This window comes from Haemaphysalis longicornis, unplaced genomic scaffold (assembly GCF_048455015.1).
Source record: "Haemaphysalis longicornis isolate Haplotype H1 unplaced genomic scaffold, Haemaphysalis longicornis Haplotype H1 scaffold_4, whole genome shotgun sequence".
Classification (NCBI taxonomy): domain Eukaryota; kingdom Metazoa; phylum Arthropoda; class Arachnida; order Ixodida; family Ixodidae; genus Haemaphysalis; species Haemaphysalis longicornis.
Window position 1 is genome coordinate 97217666 of NW_027526361.1, and position 7890 is coordinate 97225555.

At 40.3% G+C, this 7890-nt stretch overlaps 1 non-coding gene across 1 annotated transcript; it reads left to right on the plus strand.

Annotated features, from left to right (window-relative positions):
* Positions 1-5811: 5811 nt before the first annotated feature.
* Positions 5812-5883, plus strand: Trnar-ucu (transfer RNA arginine (anticodon UCU)). The gene has a single exon. It is a non-coding gene; the product is annotated as a tRNA-Arg (tRNA).
* The last annotated feature ends 2007 nt before the right edge of the window (positions 5884-7890 follow it).

The window sequence follows — 7890 nt, forward strand, 5'->3', positions numbered from 1 at the left end:
GCAAAGATCAAGAAAATAGGTCGGATTTTTTCTCCCCCCCTCCGCGACTGCCTCGGCGTTTGAATGCACAGACCGCATTACAAATATATCTTTCCTAAATTATTCACTCCAAACTAGATGCAATGATCTACGTAAGTGTTGAATACGCATGAAACTAATTTCTGTGTAATTTTTTCCTCTAGCCGATCTTAACAGTATTACCTAAATTCAAGGCCGCTTATTGTTATTTTCATACTGCTTTCTCTTCGTTCCGGCGTAGGCTGCTTCGTGTTCAGCCTTTTCAAATCACGCAAAATGGGTCGAGCGACACTGGTTTCGATTGATCTCGTGCTAACTCATGGTGCATACGACCGACAGAAAGCGTCTGCCACTTGTCAGTCACTGAAGAGGAAAGCAAGCCAGCTAGGCAGCGTAATATCACCTGTACTACAAATCTAGTCTATTTTCTTGTTTCTCATGTAGCGCAAAGAAATCCATCAATCTCGTTGCGCTCCTCCAGTGCCGACACGTGAAAAGGGAAGAGCATCGATTATCTCTCCAACTTTCAATGTTTTCCTCGCCCAAACTGGGCTGCTATAAAACTGATGTGCTGGCATCTCAAAACTACAATTAAGATGTTTCTTTCCACGCTGTCACACTATAGAAAAGAAAAAACTAGGAACGGATTCATATTTGAAACAGACGGGCTCAGATTGACTGAAAAAAATGCGGCTTTAGTGCTATATGTACTCATACTTCTTTCATTACCTACAATATTTCTAGCCTAGACCCACTTGCGCTTTTTACAGTTTTATATTTTGTAAACACACTGATTTTCGTTATCATATTCAAAAACATGGAACGGCCCCGGAGCATCAAGTGTAAAACACGTTCGAGTCCCACTTGAAGTGACATGAGCTTAGATAGCCTCCGGGTCTTTGCGTGGGGACACGGATAGAATTATTTTTCCCCACTTGAACTCGCTGCGAAGCGTTGTTTTGTAGTATCGGTCCCTCTTTTATCAGAAAATGACTGCATCGCATGCATCCGAAAGAAACAAGGCAGATTGGAGGTTCTCCGCTTCCTTTTTTGATTTGGTTTCAGCGGATGTAACCGGACACGGAAGCATTTCTGGGCACGTGCGACTCAATTTATTTTAGATTATGTTTATGTTTATATACAATACACTGTTCGCAATTCGATGTTTACCTTGTTCTAACTGCGCCTTTGGGAGTAACCCGCCCTCAAGCTCTGCGGGGCTGTGAGTGATGAAGTGCCGCTGGGAGATAATTACTTGTGCGCGTGCGCCCCGTTCCAGCCTTTCCCAATTTGATTGTGTTCACAAAAATGAAAGCGACAGTACACAAAAAAGCTCTCGCACTACCCTGCAATAAGATTTCAACCGTACGTTTTCGACGCACCGCCCGTTGTAACTGCACATGCGAGCGTCTTCATACACAACTTTACTGGCGTTTTTGGGGTGCATCTTAGTTTACTCGCTATTTTGACCGACTGTTTCGTCCATACTTCGCAGAGCGTGCAGCGGAAGATTAATGGTCCCGCGAATTCACTTATTTGTTGAAAATGAAATGCAGGTGCTTTTATACTGCCAATTTCGGTTGCAGTAATAGATTTTTCTGTGTGTGTGTGTGTATACCAGAAATCAATGAAGAAAGCAACAACAGTCTTGGAAAACATTTTTTTGTAAACCGAACGTTTTAACCTAGGAGTCGGTGATGATATTTTCTGATGTGAATCACAACGAAAGATAAAAATTATGGGCGATTCTACTCGGCTGAGTTTGATCACTAGCGAATCTTGTTAGCACACGGCATAGATGTGACAGAGTTTTGGTGTAAGGCATGGGCAATTTTATTTTATTTTTTAGCACTGATGGCGGTAATCCTTTAGAAATACGCACGCGTACAGGCCCACACTGATATTTTGTCTCTACTGATCTCAAAAACCGTGCCTACGATAAATAATTTACTAAAAAGTGCATTTCCAAGTGACGAGAGGTATGAACGTGAAGTCGGAATTATGTTTTGAACAGCGTGTGACCTTGATGGTGACCGCGTGATCCCCTCGCCCTACAGAACGTCCCACGTTTCAAAGACACATGGAGGCTCGGCAGTGTTTGCTCTAGGACATCAAAAATACGACATTTAACAGCCATATATGGTTTGCTTAAAACACTCGTATGGAAAAGAGACTTTTAAACGTTTGCCATCTGTATGTTCTTTCGTTGCGCATCGCACCATGGGTTGAAATTTCTTGTGGTGAAAGAACCCGAGGGACAGGAGTACGTTTAAGGAAGAATAGTGATAAATTTACGACTTATTTTTCTGTGTCCAATACGAAGTTGAACCAACATCGCGGGTACACGATGCGACGAAAATGCATATTGAAGACGAAAGAGAAAACGTGTGCAATGTTCCCACTGCTACGCTAGCGTCTGTCCACTTATTGCAATGGACGCGCCGGATTAGGCGTGGGATGTCTTCAAAACCTTGTTTTTCATGAGACGGTGACGGTGACCGGGGCTATCCTCCCAAACATCAATAAGCCGCAATTGAGAGGACTAGAAACCTACTTTGTTGAATCGTGCCACCGATATGGTTTCAGTGCAGTTTCAGGAAACGGGCATCGCCGTAAACAGCTATTTTGTTACCTTGTTCAGTGAAGTTCGCACACATGGCAGCTTATGTCATTTCCGCTGAATTTCCGATCAATCAATCAATCTGCTGAGGAACAAAAAACAGAGTCAACCTTCGACTCATTAGACTTGCATACGCTTCCACTCGTGATTTCATGCATTGCCGACAAATTGTGCTACAAAATCTACGCGTTCATCTCGTTCGAATATAATTCTGAGTATTCCTAACACCAAGTCTGCCTCACGAACACTTGCTGCAGACTCGGGTGCAGTAATGGCCTTAGTGCAAAAAACTTTATTCTATTTAACTGGAGCATTTTGCATCCCACAATCTTGTGTATAAAGCGTTGCAAAATGTAAGCCTTTGTCAAAATTTTCTGTGCCACGCGAAAAATTCAACGGAAAACCTTTACGTTTAACTGTGACGGCTTTATTTTTTTAGAGTTCGAAAAAAATGTATTTTCTCTAGCTCTCTTGCACAAAACGTTTCAGCTTCTCTCGAAAGGTAAGCATGTGGTACTCCGCTTTTTTGTGGCATATGCCCTTTTTGCATGGGCTAAAAAATTTTGAGAATGACTGTACCACTACGGGTATGCGATACTCGGTGGGTACGCATCCTCTTGCAAGAATTACCGCCGCAACGGTGGAGTCTGCAACGGAGCGCTGGAGCTTGGGTCTAACTTTTCGCTCTATATGACCTCAACCTGTATCGACAGCGCGACATAAGATGGCTAATTTTTTTCAATGAGTGCCAGCTGACGACGTTAGATCTAAAAGCGTAACGTTAGCCCTAACCTCTGATGTTTAGGCTTAATGCATGCGCATGTTCTGTCATCTTCGAAGGATATGAGAGAGGCGGACATCCTGCATTGCATTTAAACATCAGAATGATTGGGATGATGATAACAATGACGACGCTGTAGACGATGACCTGAGGATTTTACTGGTTGCCTCGGCGTAGTTTCTCTTCCTTAACCATTCCACCACGCCAAGCTTCGCTTATTTGCAAAACCTGCAATATTTTTGAGAAACTGCTAAGTTTGCAACAAATCCAAAAGCTAATTATTTGGGTATGAGTTTGCAGTTACGAAAACGTTCCGTTCGTAATTGCCACACTCCTTTAGTTCTGAAATTTTTAAGAACTGTTGCAGAAGAGGACTCACTAACGAGCCATTTCGGAATAATCTGATATGATTAGGTCTCCGGGGAAAAAAGAAGTATACCTTTTATTTTTAATGGTTGCATCACAGTAATAATTTTAACTGAGAAAATCTGGAGAATACACGTGCGCAATAGGCATCAAAATATTTTAAATCAATGTCTCAGCCTGCCTTAGACTGTCCGACAAGTACAACTAGTATATCTGTAATCACATGAAAAGCAATAAGAGGGTCAATTTGGACTTTTTAAAACACCGTATTTTTTTTTTTCATTTTTTTACATGAACGCTCCTCCAGCCTCAATCTCACGTTCTTTTTTTTTTCACTGTAGAAACGACCCAAACGAAGCACCGATACTAATAGTATAGGATTAAGGACCTTCAAGAGTAACGAGATATCTCAACTTTCAGACGCGACTTGTTTTTAGTATGAGAAGTAATAATTCCGCTGTGTAGAATAGCTAGCTTGTAACGCAAGCAGGTATTTTGTTACCGCTGTCTTTCAAACGGCCCAGCCTAATTAGGCGTACCAGGCAAGTCCGTAAACTCTTATTTAGAAGAAAGCGCGGTACGAGCCTAATGATGAATCTGTGGACACAAACTGGGTGGTTCAACATCAAGACAAGAACTAAAAGTTCGAAGTATGACCCTCTAAAGAACTGCATATTTTCGGAGAATGGCTAAGAGCGCCATTAGTGGCTCATCAGGACTGGAAACTCCCATTTATTTGAAGCCCCTGAATTTTCCTAGCATACCCGAAGAACTCGATTTTATGACGTTTCTTGATTTCAAGTCACTGGGAATAACTTATTGAGAACGTGCGCAGCAGCCGAATGGCATTGGTATTGGGCAATCTTCGTGGTACTTTCGTTGCAGAAGAAAATAATAAGGGATGCCGAGTAAGAAAGCGCAGTTAACAGCATTGTGGAGGTCAATTGTAAGATTTCAACTAAACAGAGACATCGCGTCTTGCACTTGCCTTGAGTACCGTATTAGGGAACCTCGTAGTAAGGCCTCATTAACGGTACCGCAAAGCAATTCTGCCACTTCTGATCTTTATTCGAAATGAAGAGATGCATACTGCGTAATAATATTATATATATATATATATATATATATATATATATATATATATATATATATATATATATATATATATATATATATATATATATATATATATATATATATATATATATATATATAGTTAGTTAGGAAATACAGAAAGAAATGCGCCCCGCTCTGGGCGCGTGTTTTTCTTTCTTTCTTTCTTTCTCGCTTCAATTATTCTAAAAAAATATAATTTCACTAACGGTAAAAAAAATAGACCAACCATGCCCCTATGCCTTCTTTGGCGTTGTAGACTGCCCGCATTTCTTTCTGTATATATATATATATATATATATATATATATATATATATATATATATATATATATATATATATATACACAGAGGAAGACCTGTATCAGGTCGAAACTTTGGAAATAAAGAGTCTGAAGAGCGTACTTTTTTTGCATATATATATATATATATATATATATATATATATATATATATATATATATATATATACTCTGGGCGCGTGTTTTTCTTTCTTTCGTTATCACGTAATTAATAAAATAATAATAGTAATAATAATAATAATAATAATAATAATGTAACGTCACTAACGGTAACAAATAGACCAACCATTCCCCTATGCCTTCTTTGGCGTTGTAGACTGCCGGCATTTCTTTCTGTATTTCCTAACGAGCCCCTCATTTCTAAACCCTATTATCGTGCGAAAGCTTAGCGAGGGCCTCGGTTCTGGCAGCCTTGATGCCAAGGTAGCATAAGAGGGTTTCGCGCCAGTTGCCCGCTTATGACAGGCTGTAGACGTTCGCGTCACTCCCCGGGGGTTGAAAAGAAGGTCCCCTTCTCCCCGTGTAGTCTGAGTGGCGCTGGCTACCACCCTCAAGCGTCAGATACAGTTGTAGTAAATATAAATAACCCAGAAAGCGAAGGAGAACACAGTCGCCCAGATAGCCGAGTTGGTAAGGCATTCGAGATCTAATCGAAAGGCGTGGGTTCGGTCCCCACTCTGGGCACGTGTTTTTCTTTCTTTCGTTATCACGTAATTAATAAAATAATAATCAATCAATCAATCAATCAATCAACCTTTATTTTCGGTGCCCAGGAACAACCCTAGGGTCTTGGTACTGGTACACCATACAAAAAAAAAAAAACACTACAATTAAGACAAGACAACATACACAAACTATATGTATGACATAAACAATAAAGTAAAAATAGTTACAGAAATCTTAGAAAGCAAAAAAGGAAGAAAAAAAAAAAAGAACAGACAGTCAAAAAAGAAAAGGCAGGCTTAGTGTTGCAAGCCATGCCACTCGGCCAGCAAAACGTTCAGTAGATGTGAAAAATAGGAACTATACAAGCAAATATTGAATCAACATGACATAGAGTATACGTATATAGCCAAGGTTTTCTAACAACATATTAGGAAGTTCCAAAAAAAAGGGGGGAAAAGCTTCAGCATTACCAACACTGACACTAAAAACGTACAAATATTCAAGCAACACAAAACAAGAAAAAGTGAAAAGCAAGCAAGAACAGTTTGCACATAATACATAGGGTACATAAATTTGGAATGACATAAAGGACTTAAGCTACAACAGTTTTCAACTCATTAGAGAACAAAGTAAAGGAGCTCTGGAATATATCAAGCCGAACGGAATATTCATTATATGCACATTGTATTCGGCAGATGGACGAGCGTCGGCTATTTAAAGCAACTGGTCTGAAAGCTGGAAATTTTCTGAAAAGTTTATTTGGCAAATTGACATTGATAAGTGTAACCAAATCGTCACACAAAATATTACCATGAAGAAGTTTATAGAGAAAGATAATATCAGCTCGCATTCGTCGACACCGAAGGGAAGGAATGCTTTTCAGAAGAGACATGATGCCGTTTGCGTCGTCTTGCACATGACGGAAGCGGTGCTTAAAGATAGAAAGGAACTTATTTTGAACCCTTTCGATACGGTCACTATTGGACTTGCAAGTTCCATTCCAGACAACAGACCCGTATTCAAGAAGAGGTAAGCAGAGAGCCGAATACAACTTTAAGAAAGGAAGCGGACCTTTAAACTCTCTAGAATACCTGCAAACAGCACCCAGACAACGAAGAGACCGACGGGTAATTTGTGCAATGTGGGAAGAGAAAGTCAGAGAAGAATCAAACAGTACTCCCAAGTCCCGAATTTCGGTCACCCTCGGCAGTGTGGTGCCTGCAATTTCATAAGGGTATTGCAGTTGTTGAGTTTTTCTACTATAGGAGACAACTTTAGTTTTTGAAGGGTTCAAAATAAGGTCGTTTTTGGTGCACCAACGATGGAATGACACAATATCAACCTGAAGAGAATTACAGTCCTGAACACTACGCACTTCTCTAAAGATTTTTATATCATCAGCGTACAACAAAAAAGAAGAATTTTGAATGGCAGAAGCAACATCGTTAATGAAAATGGAAAAAAGAAGGGGACCCAGGACGGAGCCTTGGGGTACACCACTGGTTGCTTTGTACCTAAATGATGTTTGACCGTTAACACTTACATAGCAATATCGCTCCTTGAGATAACAACGTATAAGACCCACCAAAGAAGCGTGTACATCTAACAGAGTGAGCTTTGCAAGCAATAACGAGTGGTTGACAACATCAAAGGCTTTGCTCATGTCACAGTAGACCACATCCAGTTGGCTTCTACCAACGATTGCTGGGACAGCCTTCTCCATGAAGCATACAAGGTTCGTGGAAGTTGAACGACCACGCATAAATCCATGTTGATTAGGAATGAGGACATGTTTAAATGAGAAAGACAAGACCATATGAAGAGATAACTCGAAAATTTTAGAGGCAGAACAAAGCAGCGAGACAGGCCTATAGTTTATAGCATCAGTTTTTAGGCCTGACTTGAAAACAGGGAATACGCGAGAGATTTTCCATGAGCGAGGAAACGTTCCCGACCGGAGACAGTTATTAAATATTGAAGTGAACACAGGAACGAATATATTTGCATATGTTTTTAGGATTGCAG